Below are 26,280 nucleotides of genomic sequence, written 5' to 3'. Positions count from 1 at the left end.
TCCTATGAAAGTAGGTCGGATAGCGGCTGTATCCTGATAGAAAGTGTACTATGCCATAAGTTACAAGCATGTGCCTTAACTTCAATCTCTCATGTACACTGGGAAGGTGGTCAAAGACCCACCTGCGAGTCTCGGAGGTTTCCCACTGCTCCTGCCATAATTGAATGGTTCTTTGTTTAATATCTTTAACGTTATACAAGTAAGTCCCCATTATACCTCTTACCCTCTCATAGTCCCTCTTGTTTAACCAATAAGTTGCGGCATGCTGTCTAACCTTCAAATCAAGGGGACAAAGTCCCATCATTACACAAAGAGCATCTGATGAGATGACATTTCTTTGTACTCACCTGATTTGCATTGCAGGCCTAACCTGAACGAGTCTGTGGGCACAGGCACAGGAGCCATATCCCACAAACGGCACAAGAATGCAGTTGTTATACTTTTGTGTTGCTGCCGGAGGCAGATGGAATCGGCGTTGTGCGATGCTTATAAGCTTGTTGAACAACGTTATTGCGTTAGAAGCTACATAGCCAATGTGTGGAGCATAGCTCCAGGTTTCGTCGATGAAGACGCCTAAGTATCTATTGGATCGTGTTCTGCCTACCATGCAGGTTTCTAATCTTATGACCGGATCCCAAGCCAATCTTCCCTTCAACAACATATAGTTCGACTTATGAGGTGCCAAGTGAAGCTTGGATTGTTTGCACCACTGACAAGATTTCCGATACCCGAGCTGTTTTTTGCCTCTATCGCAACTAGACTGTCTCCGTCAACAAGGATCAGAAGGTCGTCTGCATACACGACGACTCCCTGTACCATGTTGCTCTCATTTATAGTTATTAACAACGGGTCCATGTTAATATCCCAAAATACTGGTCCACACACCGAGCCCTGCAGGCAACCCTTTGAGATGTTCTTAGACACCACAGCACCAGGAGCCGTTATTTTGGTGTCTCTGTTCCGGCAGTAGTCCTTTAGACAACCATAGAGCGTTGCCGGACACTCCATCTCCTATAACCGAGAGAAGAGAGCTGGCCACCACAGATTGTCAAAGGCACTGGAAATGTCCGCCATGACTCCGAGAACGTATTTCCTCATAGATGAGTGTACAATACTAGCTGCGTGGTATATCGCATTCGATGTTGACTTGCCTTTTTGGAAGCCGTATTGCAAGTCACTCATTCCATGTAGAATTGCAGTTTCTCAAAGGTCTTTCCCATTACATCTAGCAGACAGATCGGTCTGTATGATTTTGGCACCATTGGGTCCTTAGCAGGATCCTTTTTTATAGTAACTACTTCTGCTGTTTTCCAGTGAGTGGGAAAGCTTTCTGTCTCTAAGCATCTGTTGTATATTTTTGCTGGTTTCAGAGCCACCTTGGGTGCAAGACACAGCAGGACTTTGGCAGGAATTGCATCCCGTCCTAGGGCCTTTCATTTTTCAAAGGAGGAGATGGCATATGCCACCTCCACTGATGAAAATGGGTGTACCTGTGTTATGTTGTGATAGTCGATCTGGTCTTGTTGTCTCATTGCCAGTTGCCTCTCTTCGTGTGAGTCAGGTTGGTCATCAGGTAGGAGCACGCATAGGAGTTCCTCGGCTGTTTTCAGCCAATTCATCGTTTGGTCTGTGTCTCCAACCTTTATGGTAGAGAGGTGCATTGGCAAATGTATTTTTTCCTTATGATTTTGTATCGTATACCCGAAGTATCAAGAGCCAAGTGAGATGTTACAAAGTCCTTTCAGCTCTGTTGCCTATATTGGAATAAGGTCTCTTTGAATACACTTTTTTGCCGTCTGTAATTGGCGAAATGGTATTACCGTTCCTCCAGGGTAAAAGACCTTTGATAATTGTGGTGCGCTCTTCTCATAGACTGCCGGAGCCTTGTCAGCTGTGGAGTCCTTGGAGAAGTCATCTTACGGATGAGACGCCTTCTCATTGGTATTGCCACAGCCACTGCCGTCCTGATCGATGCTGTCAGGGCCTCAACGGCCTCCTCTATGTCAACTCTGGAGGATTAAACTCCGCCTCTAGGAGGTCCCAGTTGGCTCTCCCATAATCAAACTGCGTGGTCCACCCCTCTGGCACCTGTTCGAGTTCGTGTACTAATGTGAATTCTATTGTATTGTAATCACTTGTGGTATGGTTTTCCAGTACTTGACAGTTTTGAATTTGATGGAGCTCAGCGTTACATCAATGTGTGAAGCTGCCCCAGCTATCTCCTGTAAGTAGGAGAGTTGCCGGGAAGATTAACCACGTTTAGGTGAAACTCCATAATCACGTCTTCAAGGGCAATGCCCCTTTGGTCCTGAACTGGGCTGTGCCAGAGAAGGGACTTAGCATTGCTATCCATAGTGATTATTAGTGGTTTCCCCGCTAAGGCTTTTAATATGTTTTTCAACTGCCCTAGGTAAATTTCAGTTGGATCTCTATATTGACAATACAGATTTATTAAATACCAAAAGGAGTTATGATGGATTATTTCCACAACTGTTACATGTGATGTGCACAACTGTGTGATTACTGTGGTTTTGATTAATTTATTCAAAATAACTATAGCCGACATTGGATTTTGTCCTGTGGTGATTACCTGGGCAGTAACAGGAAAGCCCGAGACTCTACCCGAGGCAGTGTTTGCCTCTTGTACAAGCAGTATATCTATCTTATTCTCTTCTGAAAGCCTCCACAGCTGATCCTGCCATACATCATTAGCAGCTCATTGTAACTTTTCGTAAGATCAAATTTCCTTCTTCGTCTTGCGTAAACTTTTGAGACCAACTCCTTTAATTTATCATAATCCTGGGGAATATTTACTGCTGCTAACTGGGCACAGTCCACATCCTACAGAGTCGTAAGCATGATCTTTTCTCTTTTCGGATGCCCAGCCCTGACCAATTGCCTCAAAGCAGCCATCATCAATGCCGGATTCTCCAATCTACCAAGCTGCAAAGTCTCATTACAGATATCATATGTGTTTCCAGGTGGACACGCATTATACTTGGGTCTATCTACTGAGGTTATTGTCACAGAGCCAAAATCAGATTTTATTTCATCTACAGTTTTGTTAATGTTTGTAGTTTCTACGCCGTCTTCTGACCGGTGAACAGCAGTGGCTTCTGCAGCAGGCACTGACAGCATCACCCCTGAGGCCAGGGAAGCCCCAACCAGACAGGAGACAGACACCGTGCCCTCCGCCGCCCTCAGCAATGTATCTGGGAGACTCTGCCTGGCCAGGAAAGACCCAGTTGGCAGGATAAATCTGATGTCTCTGGCCACACGAGTGGAACCAGGTGAGCATAAGTGCCCCCCCCCCTCCTCCACCTCGGCAGTCATCATGGCTGGAGGACCACTCCAGAGACTGGGGTGGACCTGACCAGGCAGGAGGAGTGTGACATTTCGAGCCGCTCCAGTGAACCTGTAACAACATAGAACCTCCCATTCACACCATTACCATCATCCAGGGACAACTGAGACTATCTCAGTTTCCTCCACCTGCTCGCATCCTGCAAAAGTTTACTTGGTGATTTTCGTTTGGACACGTTACAGCTAGACGCCACTTAACCTTTGTATAAGTAATTTGTATGATAGGCACTCCTTTCCAGAAGCATGACGCGTTCTTTTCCTGTATCTGCACAGGATACAGACAGGTGTTTGTTTGTCATAATTCTCATGACCCTCCTCTCCACAATTGCTGCACACTGAAGATTGAAATGTACAGTACTTGGCAACGTGGCCATAGTCCTGACATTTGGAGCACTTGGCAATTGTCGTGTAATCATTGGTTGATATCGCGTTGTACCCTATGTGCAACCTATTTGTTTTTATGATTTCTTTTCTTAAGTCAGGAGCCACTTCTACCGCATGATGTACGGTGGGTCTATCCTGGGGTCCTACCTTGAATCTTGGCTTAAACTTCTCAAGAAACTCCTCACGAGTTATTTTATCTTCAAAATTTTGTCCGTACGCACAGTCTGTCATATCATCCACAGTCATGTATGAGGGGACATCATACATCATCATCAATGGTCTGCGCTTCCTTGGTTTTTTGCATGTGATTGCTTCCTTAACTTTAGGGTTATTCATCAATTTGCCACTATCCTCAACAGAGGCTAGTTCTACTGTAAGTATGTTTTTCGTAGTTCTTACTTGGTTAATTTTAATCTTGTCTGTCCAGGGGTTGACGTTTTTCTCAACGTGCTCTTTGACCTTCGTAGCATCCTTACCCTTCTTTGGCTTTACAAATACTGTTGGGACAGTTTTCTCTAAATTAATTTTTATAGTCTCATGTACTGTTCTTTTAGGTTGTGTTGGCACAGCAGCTGCTGCTGCTGCTGCTCTCTGCAGTTTTTGCTGTTCTTTCCTCAACCGCTCATTTTCCTCTTTGATTTCAGCATACTGTCCTTCTAGCCAGCATGGGCCAGAGCGCATGTGACTGTTTTCCTTGATTGCCGTGATCTGTTCCGTGTTTATCTTCCCATGTTTTATGCTCTGCTCAAAGAGCCGGAGGAAGTAGGTATGTCTCTTCACCACACTCATTTCATTGAATTCTCCAATAGGAGCATCAGGCTCCAAGTGCGCGATATCACTCTCCATGTTCTCAGCCATATTTCAAGAAGAGTGATAAGAATTCGGAGGACTGTCTCACCCACCCCTCCCCTGCAAGTGCCCACCATATTCTGGAGAGGCAGATTCACCTCTAGGCCTTCACCCCCTACTAGGCCGAGTTGCCACTACTGAGGCCAAGGACCCAGTCCTACCCAGGTGCTGGGTCGGTCCCCCAGACTTTCAGGGGTCTGGCCCCATCTAACTATCCAGGGACATGTCACCATGCCCTGGCTTTGTGAACGTGTCAGGACGTCCCGTTCACGGCGATGAGCTTTGCTGGCTCAGGCTGTGATCGCTCCCCAGCAAATGTGGCCATGGGAAGAACGGGGCACTGATGTTGTTGTGCCCTGTATATAGGGACAGATGTGTCCCAACTGACACAGCTTCCCCTGCGCCACGCACCCATTGCTTTCGCTTTGGGTTGGGGGACCTTTAATGTCGTCCAGGACGTGAGGAACTGCAGTAGCCAGACCGCAGGGTTCCGGGATCGTCATTAGACTTACCCTCATACCCTCTCCCAACCAGCGTGCTCGACTCAGAAGAGACAGATGGTGTGTCTCTCATAACGCAGCTCCCCCTGCGCCATACACCCTTTGCTTTCGTTTGGGTTGGGGGCGTTTAACATCCTGCCATGACGGTAGTTCTATGTCCTGCCTTGACACGACGACAACCCTCACCTATCACACAGCCCGGAGAAGGTGATGTTGATGATGATATGATTTGCGATGTTGTGGCCCGGGTCTTATGTTGTGGAGTTTTACATCATCGAGACGGTGCAGCACTCAAACCCGAGTTACGTTCCCTGGAAGGTCCCCACACGTACTGGGGGATCATGACCAACCATGTCTCACCCGCCACTTTTGTTAATTCATGGTAGGCCAGTACGGACCAGTGAGGGTTGCACCCAGTTAAGGGCTAGCCGTTTAACGTCATGCGTGGATGGCCCATCCCATGTTAGCTGCACCTACTGAGCCATTGGGCCACAACAAGGCCACGGGATTGGACATTACGGTCCCTGCCCGTTCCTGTGAGCCCTGATGTGTATGAAGATTTCAGGGAATCAGAGGGTCTCCTGGCAGTTTTAACCCAGTTATGGGAGGCAACACACCTCCCCCAGGTGACGCCACGCAGACTGATTTCCCCTATTTCGTAGGTACAGCAAGAGTCCGCTGGTCGGCACTGAGGGTGTCATTGTCCCACCTGTAATGCATGGGTGGTGTGGCGAGGGGTGGCACAGCTCCCACCATTGAGGCGCGGCCGCTGGGAAGAGTGGCCTTCAAAACTTGATGCAAATAGTTTCATAGGTACAGTATCATACATGGGCTCGCAGGTTTAGGAGTTAGCCCCCCACCAGAGGGGAGTTGTCATTAGGGATACCGGATCTCTCGCTCATACTCCCTTCTAATTCTCTCCAAGGTCCACAATCTAGCTTCTTTCTGCAAGGGAACTGTCTTGGAAAAACTACCCCCAGTGTGGGGGAATGGACCCTCCGTGGAGGCTTTTGTCATCTGCAATAGGCATGGTCTCTGGATTGAATAGAGTATCCTTTGGATGTACTTAGTCTTCGCTCTTTCCTCCCAAGCTGCAGCACCATATTTACAAATTGACAGACAGAGACTACTGTAGATGAGGTTCAATGATCGTCGTTTTAAACCACGCTCTGATCTAGTGACCCGTATTAATGCACCCGATATTGCACCCAGCTTCTGTTGGATTCTCTTCACTTGTGGAGTGAACGACAGTTTCTCGTCTAGCATAGCGCCCAGGTATGTAAATTCTTTCACAAACTTGATGTTCTGCCCTTCTAATTTTATTTGTGGTGGCCTCTCCCTATCAAAGTGTCCTTTTAGTGTCATTGCTACAGTCTTCGGTTTGGAGATCTGCAGTTTATTTTTCTTGGCCCAGTCCCCAATCTCTCTCAAGGCTAGTGTTGCCTGGTCCTCAAGTTGCATGCGACTGTTGCTTCGAGTGATAATGGCCAAGTCCACTGCATACGCTACTTTGGTCCATTGGTTCCCTTCTTTTTCTGCTACTATTTCATCAAAAACTAGATTCCAAAGAAAGGGACCACAGATGGAGCCTTGGGGACACCCTTTCGTGTCTAATTTTTCAATTGTGCCAGTACTTGTTTGCACTATGGCCTTCCTATTTGTGAAATAGTTTTCAGTTAGTTTATACATGTTTAGTGAAGCCTATTTCTCTTAGTCGCCTCATTACGCTTGGCCACCATAAATTGTCGAACGCCCCAGCGATATCCACAAACATGGCCATGGCATACTTCTCCTCACATACAGTATTGTGTAGCACATGTCTAATAGCCATCTCTGTGGATGCACCTTTCCTGAACCCAGACTGGTTTAGGGCTTTAAGACCTGAGGTTTTGTATTGTTCCTCCAGGCGCCATACCATTAGTCTTTCAAGTACTTTCGCTAGTATAGATAGTAAACATATAGGCCGATATGATTTTGGTTCATCTCTAGGCTTTTCATGGGACTTGATCAATGTGCACACTAATCCTTTCTTCCATGGCTCTGGTACAGTATTTTCCCAAAGGAAAGAGTTGAATACATCCATTAGGAGAGCTGGATATGTTCACCATATTCTATTGATTATTTGGTCATCAATACCATCTGGGCCTGTGGCTTTCTTAGGTTTACATGCTTTTATGGCAGCGGCCACTTCCTCTCTCGTAAACTCTGGTGCATTTTCTATATTGTTGTACCTTATGTTTTCCACTTTAACTTCTTCCTGATGGGCTGTATCCTTCTCTGGTTTGTCATCGGGCAGAAGTGAGCCTAGTAGATGCTGGATTGTGTCCTCCCTCGTCATTGTTTGAGTCTGGTTTGGAAGTTTTATGTTGCTAAGGACGTTTTCTGTACCTCTTTTTGGTCAGAGTATTTTCTGAGTTACTGCCCAGGGGTTGTTTGTCACAGTCAGATACCCACTTCTTCCATTCATCCTCTTTAGCAATGGTGATCTGTTTTGTGTATTCATTTCGTTTTCTGTTGTACTCTTGTTTTGCTGCTGCAATTTCTTCTGAATTTCTGCAGGCATTTCTGCAGGCATTTTGCAGGGTTCGTCATGCTGTCATTGTGTTATGTCACTGTAGTCTAAGTGTCTCGTTCCACCATGGTATAGGGTGCTGTAGCCAGGTTTTTCTTCTCATCGATTCTTTGCAGCTAACTCGTACTGCTTATTCCAGTCACCGGACCTTGGCATTAACACTCATTGCTTGGATATTTCCCAGATTTTCTATTTCCTTTGCAAAGCAGTGATCAAAAATCGGCCATTTTGCAAATTGTGTATTGTATTTTTGTTGCACTATAGCTGTTCTGTTTCTCTGTTGTGGGGAAATTTCATATGTTATGGCCCTGTGATCGCTGGTTGTCGATCCCCCATGGACCTTCCATTTTGTTGTGGTTCTAGCCACAATTGTTGTACAGATAGTGAGGTCTATGTTACTCTCTCCATTTGGTCCACTGAAAGTTGTTAATGGAGATTCCTCATTCAGTAGGACAAGACCATGCTGGTAGATGAAATCTTCCATCTTCCTACCATCCCCATCTGCCATATCACCATACCATAATGGGGATGTCACATTTTCCTGTAGGCCTATAATTACTGGTTTCCCAGCCATGTTGTGCAGTATGTCCTCAAGTTTATTCAGGAAGTAGTCAATAGGTTTACCATACTGTCAGTACACACACACACACACACACACACACACACACACACACACACACACACACACCAAGTAAAGCTCTCCAAAGGCTCCACTTACGCTTGCCGCACATGTATGTGCATCGGAGAATGTGGTTAGCTGGAGTACATTTAAGCTCTTAGTATGAATGATTATAGCTGCCTTTGGTGTTTCATGTTGGGAGCTGTAAACCATTCGATAACCTGGTGGAAAGCCTTTGATTTTGTCGTCAACTGTGTATCGTTCCTGTACCAGTAGTACATCTAACTCCTCTTCCTCCATTTTCATGACTAGTTGGTCAGATAATGTTTTTGACCTTTGTCCATTTATTTAGAGGATTTTTAAGGGGCTAAGTAGTTGGTCCATTGAGGATCTATATTCTGATGGTACCACATCGTTGTTATTACTTCCCATAATCAGTTATTTGTTGAATTGCTTCTTTTGCTCTCTTGTACTCGGGGCGGTTTTCGTCCAGAACTGAGTGTTTGCAGTCTTTCCTCCAGCGTTTGCAATTGGCAGACTCTGGTGGTTGTTCTTTATGCCTGCAGTCTTTGAAGGAGTCTCCAGGTGCTGCACAGTGTCAACATATTGTTTCAGCACTTGTGCATCTTGTTGATGTGTGACCAAAGTCCTGGCATTTTTAGCACCTGCTAATATTTGTATAATTTTGCACCCCGTGGGATGTGCAGTGAAGATACACTCGTCCTTGGTCAGTCAGCCTGTTCCATATGTTTGGTGCCACCTCCAGCACTAGGTTCACCACTTCTCGATTTTTTGGTCCAGTTTTCAAGGCGATCTGTGTTCCATTCACTACTTCTTCAAGGGTGAGGCCTGCTCTTGACAGATTCCTTTCACACAGCTCAGTTTTCAGCGGTTCTTCTTCAGTATCTCGTGGAACATCAAAAAGAATTACCCTGGGATTCCTTCTTTTGTGGTCTTGGATGGTAAGCCCCAAATTGCTAAACTCTTCATACTTCTTCAGTTTTATTTGCTTCTTCAGTATGTGGGAATTCTAGTATGACGTTTTTGTCCCTTGTAGTCTTAAATTTCGTGACCCTCACATCTTTCAGCGATGTTGTGATGACTTTCTGTACTGTTTCCTCGAGATCTTTTGCTGCTTTTTGTGCTCCTTCTGCTGGCTTCACAACTAACAATTTGGGCTCAGGTTTTGGGCCTTGAATTTCGTTTGTGGGTATCACTTTGGTGGATGCCTTGCAAGCATATGTTTCCTATACTGGTATTTTTGCAGCATGGGCAGCCTTAGTGCATGTGACTTCGGTTTTTAATTCCAAAATTTCCGTTTCGTATTTTCGTACAATCTGCTCATATGCCGATAATTTTCCCAAAATGAACCTTTTCTGGATATTACATAGGTACAGTACTGTACATGGCTGCTCTGGTTTGGGTTTCCCCTGGCCAGAGGTGGATTATCATCAGGAATCCCCGAGCTTCCACTCATACTTCCTTCAAGTCCAACCCATGCATCCACTACCCAACTCCGCCACAACGAAGGAAACCAGCTCGGAAAAACTACCCCCTTTGTGGGGGAATGGACCTTCCATCTGAAGAGCGCCTTTAGCCACCCTTTTGGGTGCCCACAGGGAACCACGTGGAGGCGGCACCGCCACTGCTGATGGCGACCCTTTTTATCAGCAGTATAGCATCCACATACAGCATAATCGTAATTACGGAGGTGCTCAGGGGAACAACCTGTAGCCCCCAGGCTGGCGAGGCCCACATGCTGTCGATCACTAGTTTCCCAACATGTCGGCCAATTCCTGTCCATGTACTGGTACTTCTGCCCTCCGACATTCCCTTCTCGCCACTGGTGTCCCAGGAGCCATGTAGAGGCATCATCGGTGGTTCTGAGAGTCAGCTCGTCAACCCTCCACACTCAGCCATGGTTCCTCCAAGTGCGCGAGATATCAGGGCTGTTTCGGAATCATGGGTCAAGGAAAATGTTGTTTTCCAGTCGGTACTGGTTCTTGTACTGGGTCGCAATCGTTTCCTACTATTTACTGTATATTTCTTTAGATTGCTTCACTGATGATTCTCACTACTTCCCTGATCTCAAAAGCTTCCTCAGCAAATGCCTTTATTGCTGAGAATCTATCTACTGTTTGGAGCAGAATTTCTTTCTGTGGTAGGATGTGTGTCCTACTGCTTGTATAAGCTGACTTCTGAGCTCAGTGTACTGCTTACAGGTGTAGAGGATGTGATTGGAATCCTCTTCCTCACCACATATACATCTGTCGTCATCTTCAATGCCCAGGTCGCAAATTTTCTTTTTCAGACCGTGGTCAGTCAGCAGGCACGTTAGGGAGTATGGTGGAATTGTCGCCCTCCGCCAACTTGCCTGCCACATTGCCACATCTGGTATCCAGCCGTAGGTTTCCCTACCCTTCTCTATCTGGTTCCATCTATTCTGCCACTCCTCCTGCAACATGATGTCTATTTGTCTGCTTGTATCACGTCTAGAGCTTTGCCCAGCAGTGGGTCCTGGAGCCTGGAACCCTGCGACCGAGCCAGCAACACCATGTCGAGTATAGTACAGCAAGCCTGCCTTCACTATCTCCAGGTCGAGCGGCATGCATCCTGTTAGTACTTGCAAGGCCTCCGTCGATACAGTCCTACAAGCTCTGGTCATCTGTAACAGAAATGGCCTTTGAATTGACTCAATTATACGTTGGACATATCGGTGCTTCGTCCAATCTGCCCATGCAGCTGCACCATATCTGCAAACAGAGAGGCACAAGCCCTGATAGATTACCCTTAAAGATTTTTTCTGCAGACCCCACTCCGTTCTAGTTACCCTCAAGAGGGAACCTGAGACAGCACTTAGTCTATTCTGGATGTTCCTCATGTGAGGTGTGAACCAGAGTCTTTCATCCAGAATTACACCGAGATATGTAAACTCTGCAACGAACTTGATATTTCCTCCCTCAAAAGGGATTGTTGGTGGTCTGTGACTGTCAAATCTGCCCTTGATGGTCATGGCAACCGTCTAGCTTGTTTTCGGTGGTCCATCTGCTTACATCACCCAGCGCGATTCTAGCTCTGTCCTCTATCTGTTTCCTGCTCTGACCCTTAATGATGATTGTGAGGTCATCCGCATATGCCACTTTTGTCCATTGCTCGTCTTCTTTTTCAGTCACAATCTCATCATGGACGAGATTCCACAGGAAAGGACTGCAAATAGAGCCTTCTGGACAGCCCTTTGTGACCAATTTTTCTACACTGCCAGCCCTATTTTGGACCATAACCCTCCGGTTTTTAAAGTAATCTGCCATTAAGTCATACAAATTACGCAGGCACTGGATTGCTCTCAGACGCCTCATAACACTAGGCCACCATAAGTTATCGAAGGCCCTGCTATATCTACAAATATTACTACCACATACTTCTCCTCACAATCCACACTACCCAACACTTGCCTAATAGCCATTTCTGTTGATGCGCCTTTTCGAAACCCAAACTGGTTGTGGACCTGGATATTTGAATCGTCATAGCGTTTTTCTAGACGACTGACTACTAACCTTTCCAGAATTTTCCCTAAGATAGAAGGCATATTGGACGGTAGGATTTAGGCTCATCCCTAGGTTTGTCTATTGATTTCAGCAATATGCAGACATTTCCCTCATTCCACGTATCTGGGACTCTTCTTTCCTGTAGACATTTATTGTATAAATCTGAGAGAAGATGGGGACTGGTGCGCCAAACTCATTTTATAATAGCATCATCAATACCATCAGGACCTGTTGCCTTCCCTGGTTTGCAAGCCTTTATTGCTGCCCCTATTTCTTCTAGTGTGAATTCTGGGTCAAGGTCCACTTTGTCAGAGCTGTTGTTGTCAGTTTTCACAGCTTGTTGGTCATCTATGTCCTGTTCTGGGTTGTCATCAGGAAGCAGGCTCTGTAGTAATGACTGTACAGTCTCCTCCCAAGTCATTGTAGGAGTCTGGTTCTTTGTTTTTATATTACTTAGCACGTTTTCTGCTCCATGTTTTGGCCAAATTATCTTTCTCACTATGGCTCAAGGATCATTCTGATCGCAGTCACTGACCCATTTCTTCCAAGTCTCCTCTTTGGCCTTAGCAATATCCTTATTGTAGTTATTTTTCACTCTATTGTAGGTTTGTTTTGCTACTTCTATGTCTGGTTCATTATTATTTTTATGTGCTCGTTGCAGACTTCGTCGTGCTGGAATGGTGTCACGTCGCAGGTTAACAAGTGTTGCATTCCACCATGGTACTGGATTCTGCACCTGTGTCCTCTTTCTCATTGATCGGCTACAGCTCTCGTGGATTGCTGCCTGTAGCTTTGTGACCATTTCATTAACTCCTACATTTTGGCTTTGTGGCCAGTGGGCTGTGGATCTGATGAGATGCCGGTCAAAGGTGGGCCACTTTGCGAAGCTTGTGTTGTAGGTGAGAAGTTCCACAGTAGCTCTCGCTCTTTGAGGTGCCACGAATTCGTATGTTATTGCCCTGTGGTCACTTGACGTCCATTCTTCATGAACCATCCACTTGCACACCGCTTTGGCATCTGCAGGTGTGCAGAGTGTGATGTCAATATTGCTCTCCCCATTTGGGCCAGAGAATGTAGTTAGCTCTGACCTCTCATTCATTATTATCAGCCCATGTTGTGAGATGAAGTCTTCAAGCGTTCTACCTGCTGCATCCATCGTTGAGCTGTGCCAGAATGGTGAGTTCGCATTTGTGTCCATCCCTATAATAACTGGTTTTCCTGGGAGTTTGTCGAGGATAATCTCCAGTTGATGGAGAAAAAGGTCTATGGGTGATCCATATTGGCAATATATGCTGGCAATGTAGATCTCACCAAAGGCTCCATTTATGTTGGCAGCAGCTATGTGCATGTTGCCGAAGCTTGTCATCTGCAAAGCTGTTACTGTTTGTGACTTAACTGCTATTGCTGCCTTGGGTGCTTCGCCTTTGGGGCTGTAGATCAGATGGAAGTTTGGCGGGTACCCAAATACTTTGTTATTTATGCAGTACGGTTCCTGGATCAATAGCACATCTATATTTTCTTCGCTGATTCGCTGTGCCAATTGATCTGGGACGATTTTTGCTCTTTGCCCATTTATTTGAAGGATCCTTATTGCATTTTTTTGTGTATCTCTCTGTGGTCTTCTTCCAGGTTGTACTGCTACATTGTTATTACATGCCATAGTCAGTTGTGCTATGTATTATGGCCTTTATTCTATTGTATTCGGGGCAAGATTTCTCTGTCACTGCGTGGGTGTGTGCCTTCTTAGCCCGCTTACAATTTGCACATTGGGCTGGTTGGTCCTTCTTTGAGCACTCCTTAAAAGTATGTCCAGGTGCTGCACAGTGGCCGCAAATGGTTTCTGCATTCTTGCACTTTGCTGCTGTGTGGCCATGACCTTGGCACTTGTAGCACCTGCTTATATTGCTGTAGTTTTGTACCCTGTGCGAATTGCAGTTTATGTAGACCCTACCATATTGTACTATTTTGCTCGAGAGTTTTGGTGAGACTTCCAGTACCATGTTTGCTTCCTCACGGTTTCTTGGGCCAGTCTTGTACAGCACTCTTACGCCATCCATAACGTCTTCCTGTGTCACATTCATCCTGGAGAGATTTCTCTCAAACAGTTCCATTTTGAGTTCATCTTCACTTGTATTTCTGTTTACATCAAAGATCTTCGGGGATCTTTTTTTTTTTTTTTTATGAGAGACAGTGATGCCTGATTGTGAGATGTCTTCGCACTTCCTTATTTTCTCGACATCCTGGTCATTAGGGACTTAAAGAACAATACCTTTGTCCTTTGTTGACCTGCATTTGGAAATACGCACGTCTTTCAGTGATGTTGCAACAAGGTTCTTTACTGGTTCTTCAAGTTCCTTCTCAGTTTTCTGGACTCCTTATGCCGGTTTTATCATTAGGACTTTAGGCTGTTGCGGTTTCATCAGCTGCTGTTTGGGTGCTGAAGGTTTTGCAGCTGCCTTGTTGGCATAGCTTTCAACCAATGGCGGTGTTCCTGTTTGGGGGGCTGTCACACATCGCAACTCTGTTTTAAGTGCAAGAACCTCCATCTCATACTTCTTCAGTATCTGTTCATACACTGAAAGTTTTCCTAGGATAAACTTCTTCTGGGCATTGTTTATTTTATTTACTTCATTAAACAAGAAGGCTTCCATCTCTTCTCTTATGTTTTCCATTGTCTGAAGGTCAGTACATGACGCTGAGTTGTCCTTGTCACCAGGAGCAACCGAGTTTCGTCGAAGTTGACTTGCAGCCCCTACAGTGTCCTTAGTAGGCCCCATTTTGGGGCGATCACTATGGAGAGCTCAGTTTTCCGTGGGCAAGTCTACCACTATCCCTGGATAAAGAGCCTAACAGGGCCTACGCACGCGATCGCCAATCACGACTTAACCTTGCAGCAAATGTTCCTAACCTAACACACTAATAAACAATAATAATGAACATATGGACATCATGTTAAAAGGAAGACAATAGCCTACAAGAATAATATGAAAACAGACTGTTGTGAACTTGGAGAAATGCTTGTAGCTTTCCTTCTCAACCAAGTTTGCACTTGTTTGCAAGCTACATGACACACATATCTTTACTTATTGGAAGGTAATTCCTAACCTAACAGACAAGTAAGAGAGTAAGGGCACACTTTGAAGGAGAAACATATAACCTAGTTGCGTGACTGGCGGACGCGCGTAACCTTTCAAGGACAGAAAACAACACACACAAACTACCTTTTTGGGACTAAATTTTGTAACCTAACACATAAATAATAAATTTATTGACCTCATATCAAGTAGCATACGAGTATAAAGCACCACAGAGTTTTAAAAGCTTGGGTGGTAGCTTGGAGCTCTCTGCTTTCTCACCTACATTTTGCGCGGTCTCGCAGACTCTGCGGCACACACGACTTTACTACTGCAAATGTAGTTCCTAACCTAACAAATAACTAGCTACAATGAAGACTTGTTATGAGACAGAGTGATAAAACCTACAAGAATACAGTGGACACATCCAAAACAGAAGCAACAATATATACTGCATGAGCAGTATCGAATCTTAAAAAAAAATTTTGAACTGCAACATACAAGAAGGGGCAGCGGAAGGAAAAGTTTTCCTGTGTCACCTCCCATTTGCACACGACTCCCAGCCAAAGTGGCATGCACTGCTCCACTATTTCAATTACATTTACTAACCAACAAAGCCATTTACAGCAAAGAAGACACTATGTGAATGAGTGGGAGTTTACATAGTAGGACAGCGCTTATACAAATACTTTTGAGGTGTGGATAGCGGCAGGGAGACTGCCGATAAATGTGACAGCACTGGACAAAAGTGGCTGCGATCCCGGAAGGATAAAAGGAGACCTAGCCTTTTCTCGTTGGGAATCGAAAAGGTAGCAGTCGAACAGGAAAACAGCGCGCTTGGAATTTACCTAAGCCTTAGCATTTCAATGCTAGGTGACGATTTTCTGAGACGCCCAAGGAACTGCGGATTGTGACGGAAAAATGAGGTTATTTCTTAATCCGTGAAAGGAAAGTATGTGGTTAAGTACTCCATTTGGGAAGGGGTTAAGCTGGCTATACGGCTCTGATGCTCAGTTCTCTGCACGAGAAGGCGCTAGCTCTGTTTACACTGCTGGCCAGATGCGGAGCGGCGAGCGCGGCTGATCGGCGACGCGTGTGCGCGGCCGTAGGGAAAACAGATATAACAGCTAAATTATGAATGAAACACCCTAATTTTTCTACATCGTCTGACAAAGCATAAGGACGTCTACGAACGGGAGGTCTTAGATTTTCTCCAACGGCCGGTTTTTCGGATATTATAGGCAACTTCCGGTCGCCACGTGGCTACCACGCATTCTACGCTACGATTGCCTGTAACTTTTAAACTAACAATGGGAGACACACTTTTTAGGCACTATCAGATAGAGGAAGACGTCACGAATACAGCTGTGTGCTTGGAACCTAGATAAAGACTGGCAGTGGACGGATGGCAACGGATTTCTCAACACACGCGGAGCTCGCGAAGACGCGTGGCAGACAAAGGGCAGCACACGACCACCAACAAAGCAGTTCCTAGGCACAGTGGACCACTTTACCGTGCATTATCAATCGAAATACGGTTACTGCGCACCTTCAGTGCCACTCAGGTGGGAAGAATTCACGAGATTGACGTACATAATGGGATTAGAGAAACATCGACTTTTTGAAAAAACTGATAAAAATACCTGTTTTACGAGGCAGTTGATGCATCAGCGACGTAGCGCGATGTAGTCTGCGTCGGCAAAGCACTTCACAAACACAACAAACTCCATAAATACGACGAAACACACGTAAATTTAAAATTTTGCAAATGTCACGATAATTCACAAACGGTTAAAGCGACACGGAATATTTTTCTACACGGGTTGTAGTGGCACAACACGAAGCTCTGTGCTAAATTTCAGATCGATCGCACACGTTTTACCCACCCAAAACGACGAAAGAACGGGAGCGCACGCGACGCTCGACCGCACGCGACGAAAACGCGAAGTAGATAGATTGCATAGGTACAGTATCATACATGGCAGCTCTGGTTTGGGTTTCCCCTTTCCAGAGGTGGATGATCATCAGGGATCCCCGAGCTACTGCTCATCCTCCCTTCAAGTCCACCCCACATGTCCACTACCCAACTCCACCACGACGAAGGGAACCAGCTTGGAAAAACTACCCCCATTTTTGGGGGAATGGACCTTCCATTTGAAGAGCGCCTTTTGCCACCCTTAGGGGTGCCCACGGGGAACCACGTGGAGGCGGCGCCGCCACTGCTGACGGCGACCCTTTCGTCAGCAGTATAGCATCCACTTACAGCATGTTCATACCTATGAGGGATACCCAGGGGGACAACCTGTAGTTCCCAGGCTGGCGAGGCCCACATGCTGTCGATCACCAGTTTCCTGGGGTCTTAGCCATTTTCTGACCATACAGGTGGTCATCTAACCCTCCGACATACCCTACTTGCCACTGGTGTCCCAGGATCCATGTGGAGGTATCATTGGTGGTTTTTTAAGAGGCAGCTCTTCACCCCTCCACTCTCAGCCATGGTCCTCCAAGTGTCCAAGAATTTAGGGCTGTTTCGGAATCATTGGGTCTCGAATCATTTGTTGTTCCCCTAGACTGAGATTAGCTTTCTTCGGTCGCTTCCTGATGTTTCTGGGGTAAATCGTGAATACTTACTCTGTGTTGTGCAGTATCCTCACAACTTCCCGAATATCGAAAGCTTCCTCTGCGAATTCCTTTATCGCTAAGTAGCTTTCTTTTGTCCTTAATAGATTTGCCTTTGTCCTGATAGATTCAGGTCCCATTACCCCCATGAGCTGTTGTCTGGGTTCGTTGTAGAGTGTGCAGGTGTAGACTATGTGATTTGAGTCCTCTTCCTCGCCACATGTGCATCTGCCATTGTCTTCTATTCGCTCATATATTTTCTTTTTCAGACCGTGGCCTGTCAGAAGACATGTCAGGGAGTATGGTGGAACCATGCCCCCACGCCAGCCTGTCTGCCATAGTTCCACATTTGGCACCCAGCTAAAAGTTTCCCTACCATTCTGTGTCCTGTTCCACCTTTCCTGCCACTCTTCCTGCAGCATACAGTTTATATGTTTGTTAGCAATACATCTAGGGTTTTGCCCGATGACAGCTCTAGGAACCTGGAACCCAGCAACCGAGCCAGCCATTCCGTGTTTGGTATGGTATAGCAAGGCTGCTTTGACTATCTCCAGATCAAGTGGCATACACCCTGTGAGTACTTGGAGAGCATCAGTTGACACAGTCCGGCAGGCTCTGGTCATCTGCAAAAGAAATGGTCGTTGGATTGAGTCTAGTATGCGTTTGACATACCGGTGCTTCGTCCGATCTGCCCACGCTGCTGCACCATACCTGCAAACAGAGAGACAGAGACCTTGGTATATTAGTTTTAGTGATTTCTTTTGCAGACCCCACTCTGTTCTGGTCACCCTCAGGAGTTTACCTGAGACTTCACCCAGCTTCTTCTGAATGTTCCTCACATGAGGTGTGAACCACAGTCTTTCGTCAAGGGTTATTCCCAGATACGTGAATTCTTGGACAAACTTTATATTCTTGCCCTCAAATGGTATGGTAGGCGGTCTGTGTCTATCGAAAGTGCCTTTGATGGTCATGGCGACTGTTTTGTGATGGGATATTGCAAGCTTGTTCTGTCTCGTCCACCTGCTGACTTCGCCTAATGCTGTTTTTGCTCGTTCTTCTATTTGTTTCCTACTTTGTCCCTTAATTATGATTGCCAGGTCGTCTGCGTAGGCCACCTTTGCCCACTGCTCGCCCTCCCTCTCGACAACCATCTCATCAAAGACGAGGTTCCAGAGGAATGGGCCACAAATGGAGCCTTGTGGACAACCCTTAGTGACCCATTTCTCCACGACACCAGCCTTGCTGCTCACCATCACCTTTCGGTTCCTGAAATAATCTCCCATCAGGTCGTACAAGTTTCGTGGGCATTGGATTTGTCTGAGTCGCCTCATAACGCTGGGCCACCATAGGTTATCAAAGGCGCCTGCTATATCTACAAACACTACAACAACGTACTTCTCCTCACATTGTACGTGGCTTAGTACTTGCCTAATGGCCATCTCTGTTGAGGCACCTTTCCTGAAGCCAAACTGATTTGGGGCCTTCAGGTCCGATTCCTCATATCGTTTCTCAAGACGATTTACAATAAGCCGTTCTAAGACTTTCCCTAGGATGGGGAGAAGGCATATTGGGCGGTAGGATTTTGGTTCATCCCTTGGTTTGTCCTCCGATTTGAGAAGTATGCACACTCTTCCTTCCTTCCATGTTTCTGGGACTCTCCTTTCCCGCAGACAGGTGTTGTATATCTCTGAGAGGAGGTGAGGGCTGGTATGCCATACTCTTTTGATCACTGCATCATCAATGCCATCAGGACCTGTTGCTCTTCCTGGTTTGCAGGCCTTAATAGCGGCGCCTATTTCCTCAGTTGTAAAGTCTGGATCTAGCTCCACATTGTTATAACTCTCGTTTTCGAGTTTCACAACTAGCTGATCTTCAGTATCCTGATCCGCATCGTCGTCAGGTAAGAGGGTTTGGAGCAGTGATTTTATGGTCTCTTCCCATGTCAAGGTAAGAGTCTGGTTCCCAGTTTTAATGTTGCTAATTACATTCTCTGTGCCATATTTTGGCTGGAGTACTCTTCTCATTATGGCCCATGGATCGTTTTTGTCACAGTCAGAGACCCACTTCTTCCATGTCTCTTCTTTCGCCTTGGCTATTTCCTTGTTGAACTTGTTTTTAATTTTGTTGTAGTTGCTCTTTGCAGCTGCCAGAGCAGTTTCATTTCCAGTTTTGCGTGTGTGTTGTAGTAATCGCCGTGCAGACATCGTATCCCGCCGCAGGTTTGCTAGTTTTGTGTTCCACCATGGTACTGGATTTTGCACCTGTCTCTTCCTTCTCATTGATTTTTTACAGCTCTCATAGACTGCCACCTGCAGTCTGTGTACCTTTTCGTTGACCCCCTCCTGGGGATTTTGTAGCCAGTTCTCTGTGGCACTAATGAGCTGTCTATCAAAAATGGACCACTTCTACGGTAGGTACAGCGAGAATCCGCCAGTCATCACTGAGGCCGTCGCTATGCCACCAGTAAGGCATGGGCGGGTGTGGCGAGGGGTGGCACAATTCCCGCCGTTGAGGCGCGGCTTTCAAAACTTGATGAAAATAGATAATATGATCCGGCTGCATACCCGAGAAGAATAACGTCTTCATGACACAATATTTCCGCGGTCCAACTGGCCGCCATCTTCAGGTGAGGGTGCTGGTGCACGATCTCGCCGGAACTGACTTCCTAGCGCAAGCTGCGGCCCCTATATAGGCCGTAGAAGACCCACAACGCGTGCGCGAGAAGGTGCCGTAACTGCCCTCTAGCGCAGTAAACATACGGCGCCGCCAGTGGTGGAAATAGGCGAAATCGAGATATCGCTGTCAAAAATTAAAAAATTTTTATTCCGACGATCGAAACACAGACCGTTGTTTTTTGATGTCAGATAACACCGGGTCCCAAGTCTTACTTAAAAGATAGCCCTTGTCTCTATTGATAAGATTGTCAGATAAACGAATCTCTATGGATTCTTTTAAAACACAGTCCCAATAGCGAGATGCCGGGGCAACCATTTGTGTCTTGTCATAAAGCATTCTGTGTCCCTCGGTGAGACAGTGCTCCGCCACTGCAGATTTCTCAGGTTGAAGCAGCCGTGTGTGCCGCTGATGCTCAACACATCGGTCCTGAATGGTCCGGATTGTCTGCCCAATATAAGCCTTCCCACAGTGGCAAGGGATCTTGTACACACCGGGCTTCCTCAAACCCAAGTCATCCTTTACAGAGCCAAGGAGCGCTCTAATCTTGGCTGGCGGACGAAAAATACTTTTGATATGGTATCTTTTCAGAATTCTTCCTAAAAAAATTTTTTTTAATTTTTGACAGCGATATCTCGATTTCGCCTATTTCCACCACTGGCGGCGCCGTATGTTTACTGCGCGAGAGGGCAGTTACGGCACCTTCTCGCGCACGCGTTGTGGGTCTTCTACGGCCTATATAGGGGCCGCAGCTTGCGCTAGGAAGTCAGTTCCGGCGAGATCGTGCACCAGCACCCTCACCTGAAGATGGCGGCCAGTTGGACCGCGGAAATATTGTGTCATGAAGACGTTATGATCCGGCTGCATACCCGAGAAGAATATTATCAATTATTACGCCGGGAAAGCCTTCGTTACCCTTGATGAAAATAGTTTCATAGGTACACTTTCCACTTGATGCAAATAGTTTCATGGGTACATCATCATTTATTATACATACAATGCCCACTGACTAACACTAATGTGTGAGCGTACTACAGACTAGACAAAACTAGACGATACAAATGTGGTAACTTTACTAAAACACATCAAACACAAAAACAAAATACTTCTCAGAAAAATAGTAACAAAATCGGCTTCTTAGCCTCTCTGAGTTAACCCCAGAGAGTTGCCCGTCCCTAGCTACGAGGAGGTGGGCCGCTACCATCTAATAGAAACCACTACTTCCTCCACCACCCCTTCTGATCAGCTATTCTACACAAGATTTACTCTTGTACATAGTTTTTGTAATCAAAACATCTCTTCTTGTGCTCGTGTTCTTTATGATGCACATTATTTAACCAGTGAGAGGCAACTCAACCAAAACAGAACATTTTTTCCAACAGTAAATAACACAAAGGTGACCTCTTTACCAGATTACCTCCCACTGACGGAACCATCACTTCCCAGCGGTCAAACCCCAGGCGGCCCGACCAGGTCGCCGTTCCTGGGGCGGACCAGCTGCATCTCATTTCATTTACTTGTCCACAATCGGTTGTAGTCATTATAAGTGCCATACATGTCACCACGCCCCGGCTTGGCAGAGCATGCCCCGGAAATCGAGGAGCAAGGCGGGTGACCTTCGCCGACTTGGGCCAGGATCCTGCCGCAGCAAATGCAGTTGTCGGAACTGGTTAACAAGATGTTCATCACACCATCGCACCCCTGCTCTTCGGTTGCCCGAAGGCTTAACAGCTCCACCACAAGAAGGCGGGCAGGGGCACTTGGAAAGGAGAGGCTAAGATGTTCGAGACACATCCTTCCCCAGCTGCCTATTCCCAGCCATGAGCCCACGTAACTTGCAGGCCCACAGCATGAGACAGCCGGAGCTAGTTTCATAGGTACACTTTTTTTTTGCACTTGCTGCTTGCCAAATAGGCTTGCTGCTTGCCAAATAGGCTTGCTGCCTGTGTAAAAAAAGAAGGCTGTAATACTGCATTTTGTCTCTTAGCTGTCACATTAGTAACTCAAGATCAAGAACAATGGAAAATCCACATAGTAATGAACATATACCCATCAAAGCTACACATACTGATCTAATACATGTATGAACTTGAGTTACTGATGTGCCGTTGCCCGTGTTCCGCCCCGTGGAGGCGGACCATGTACAGTGTCAGGCAGTTTTAGTCAACTACTGTGCAGCATTTAATAATTAGCAAAGAAAAAGAAAATACAAATAGACATACTTGTAATTTTAAATCTTAATAATACAAAAAGAATCTTTAATTATTATAATTTGAAGTATACCAACTCAAAAATACAAAAAAGTGATATTTAATGAGTATCCCTTCACCAACAATGCCATGAGAAGAAAACCTTGGAACATTCCTGGAGCCTTACCACTCTTGGCCTCATACTAAATACTAGTTCTCATATTATGTATCTATACCCAACATCTATACGTAACTTTATACAAAGTTCTACAACAAAATGTTGTAAGTGTGAATCAGGTAAATTATCAGTAATATGATCATCGAGTTCCTCAGTACTGCTATCATTAGTTGAAGATCTCCATCCTCTCTGTCTGTTTCTCCATGATCTCCCTCTATTGAACTCTACTAGTAATTGTCTAGAGATTTTGTCTGCTTTGTTATTTAATTCTGTCCATTTATCTGGGTCCCTAATGGAGTCTCAAATCTGATTGTCATATATGTGACTGTAACACACAAGAAATAATCGTGTGCTCTGGGGTCCCAATGTCCCCACATATGCATGTATCACTTTCCCTGAGATTGATACGGTGAAGGTGTGCTGGGTTAGGCCCATGACCGGTCAAAAAGAGTATCATTCCTCGACTCAGATCTATGTATTTCATTTGCAGTCTCTCCCTGATTTTTGGGAAAAAGTCATGGACCCTACAGCTCTTACCACTCGTATCCCAGTCTCTCTGCCAATTATCCAGGCGCCATTTTTTTTAAATGTAGTTTGTCTTGAATGTCTTCTCCTGTTACAGATCTTACCCGATCTCTACTGCCCTTCTTTAACCAGTATGCTGCGGCACGGTATTTGATAGTTATGTCGATAGGAAAAACACCCAGGACTACAGACAGGGCATCCAGTGATGTAGTTTTGAAGGCGCCTGACAATCTAAGCACTACTCCTCTCTACCTTCGGCAAACAATAGTCTTGTTTACCGCAAGGCTCAGTTTATGAGCCCATGTGCTGGCTGCAAAACATATGATGGATTTAAAAATCGCACAGTGGTAAACACTCATGTATCTTAATGGTATTCGAAATTCTATTGTATTGATTCTAGCCAGTTTCTGTAATCATTTTTCTGCCTTATCGGAGGTCATCCGTATGTGTTCTCTAAAAGAAAGCCTTTCATCGATAATTACTCCCAAATACCGTGTAATTTTTTCCCTAGATAAATTATTTGTTCCTAATTTCATAGAGGGATCTCTCCTAAAACTTCCCTTTAGCATTATGTACCAGGTGATCAAAAAGTCATTATAAATTTGAAAACTTAATAAACCACGGAATAATGTAGTTACAGAGGTAAAAATTGACACACATGCTTGGAATGACATGGTGTTTTATTAGAACAAAAAAAAAAAAAAACAAAGTTCACATAATGTCCGACAGATGGCACTGGACAGCAAAACTGCTACCGTGACGGGTGAGAGGTACGCCGATATGTTACAGAATCGCATCATCCCCAGCCTGGCTGATAAACACCTGCTGGAACGTACGATGTTTATGCAGGATGGCGCTCCACTCCATATTGCTAGACGCATGAAAGATCTCTTGTGCGCGTCGTTTGGTGGTGATCATGTGCTCAGCCGCCATTTTCGTCATGCTTGGGCTCCCAGGTCCCCAGACCTCAGTCCGTGCGATTGTTGGCTTTGTTGTTACCTCAAGTCGCAAGTGTATCGTGATCGACCGACGTGTCTAGGGATGCTGGAAGACAACATCCGACGCCAATGCCTCACCATAACTCCGGACATGCTTTACAGTGCTGTTCACAACATTATTCCTCGACTACAGCTATTGTTGAGGAATGATGTTGAACATATTGAGCATTTCCTGTAAAGAACATCATCTTTGTCTTACTTTGTTATGCTAATTATTGCTATTCTGATCAGATGAAGCGTCATCTGTCGGACATTTTTTGAACTTTTGTAATTTTTTTTTTGTTCTAATAAAACCCCATGTCATTCCAAGCATGTGTGTCAATTTGTACCTCTCTATCTACATTATTCCGTGATTTATTCAGTTTTCAAATTTATACAGACTTTTTGATCACCCAGTATATTGTTTTATGCAGAGCAATTGTCAATTTGTTCTTTTAATACCAGTTTGCCATGTCACCCATTATGCCTCGTGCTCTCGTTTCCTACAGTGCTCTTGAATTTGCTGACGCTATTACTAAAATATCATCTGCGTAGGCGACAATTCCATCAGCAGACACATGGTTTTCATTAAATGTAACAAGGGTTCAATTGTCAGGTCCCAGAAAATGGGACCACAAATTGATCCCTGTGGACATCCTTTCGTAAGTTTCCTGCACGCCGCTCAGCAACCCTACCTCTACAGTAATCCAGTAGGCTATAATAGAGGGCTGCTGGCACCCGAAGTTCTCTGAGATGTGCAAACATCGCAGGCCACCACAAATTGTCGAATGCATCCGCGATGTGTATCATGATTGCAATGGAGTATTTTGGTTCCGTGTAACTGTCTACCCTAAGTGCTTGAGTAATTGCATTGTCGATTGAATTGTGTTTACGGAATCCATATTGATAAGCACTCAGACTACAGGCCCATAGAGAGTTAGTTGGTCTGTCACATAAAAATCGTTCTTTTACTTTGGCTAAGGTATTTAAAAGACAAACGGGACGATAGGATTTCGGGTGCTTAGGATCTTTATCTGTGGATTTTTTTTTATAATTATTTTACTGGCCGTCTTCCATGTTAGGGGTATTTTATCAATCTGCAATGCTTCATTTAAGGTCTCTGTCAAAAAAGTTGTTATACATGGTGCAATACGCAGGAGCACTTCCGCATAGATATTGTCGGGGCCGGCGGCCTTCCCTTTCTTTAGTCTTGCAGTTGCTCTAGCCAGCTCCTCATTAGTAAAAGGATCGATTACCCTTTCAGTTACATATTCTTGTTCCATTTCGGTTCGAATATCAGTGTGTATCTCTGAGTCAGTATTTATATCATCATCAGGAAGGAGTTTCTGCAGCATGAATTCTGCAGTACCCCTCCAACCTTTTGTCAGTGTTCCATCGTCTTGTTTCAGAGTATCCAGAACCAACAGGGTTTTGATCATTTCGGTCAAGATTTTGTATGGGGTTCCCCACATATTGTCTTGTAACTGTCTCTGTATGTAAGTTTTCCATTGCTGTTTTTTGGTCTCAAATATGGTAGTCCTATATCGTTCCTTAGTCACTCTGTATATTTGCAGTCTAGCCAGTCTTTCGCTAGCATTATTTGCTCGCTGATAATATTTACGTGTTAGTCGTGTTCTTTTCTTTAGTTCCGCGAGTTCACGAGTCCATTGCATTTTCATGCGTGGTTTTGAAATTATGTTTACATGTGGTACTGATCTTAATTGTGCATCTTGTATTAACTCTGTCAGTTTATGTATCTTGTAATCCACACTACCGATAATGTCTGATAGCGGGTAGTTCGAGATTATCTGTCGCAGACTATCCCAGTCTGCTTTGGTCAAGAGAAATCTCTTGTACATTATTGTATCTTCTACATTCCTAATTTGGATTTTAGTCGTGATGACATTATGATCACTTTGAGTATAACCTTCGTGAACTTTCCAGTCAATCGCAAACCTCAGTGTATTATTATTTCCTACAGAAATGTCTGTGTTACTGTGATGTCCAGTATGTGTGCAACAAGTCGATGGTTGCCCTTCCCTGTTAAGTATATGTAGGTCGTTCTCACATATTGTATCTGTTGTGTCTAAACAAGACAGCCTAGACCAAATGAGAGGAAGTCGAAAGGCACGCGCTTAAACTCACGCAGGCTGGCGTGAGGTCTGAAACAGGATACGTAATGAATGCTATAAAGAAAAGTACGTAGCTTCTGG

The sequence above is a fragment of the Schistocerca cancellata genome, chromosome 10 (assembly GCF_023864275.1).
Source record: "Schistocerca cancellata isolate TAMUIC-IGC-003103 chromosome 10, iqSchCanc2.1, whole genome shotgun sequence".
NCBI classification, from domain to species: domain Eukaryota; kingdom Metazoa; phylum Arthropoda; class Insecta; order Orthoptera; family Acrididae; genus Schistocerca; species Schistocerca cancellata.
This window is presented reverse-complemented; position numbering follows the sequence as displayed.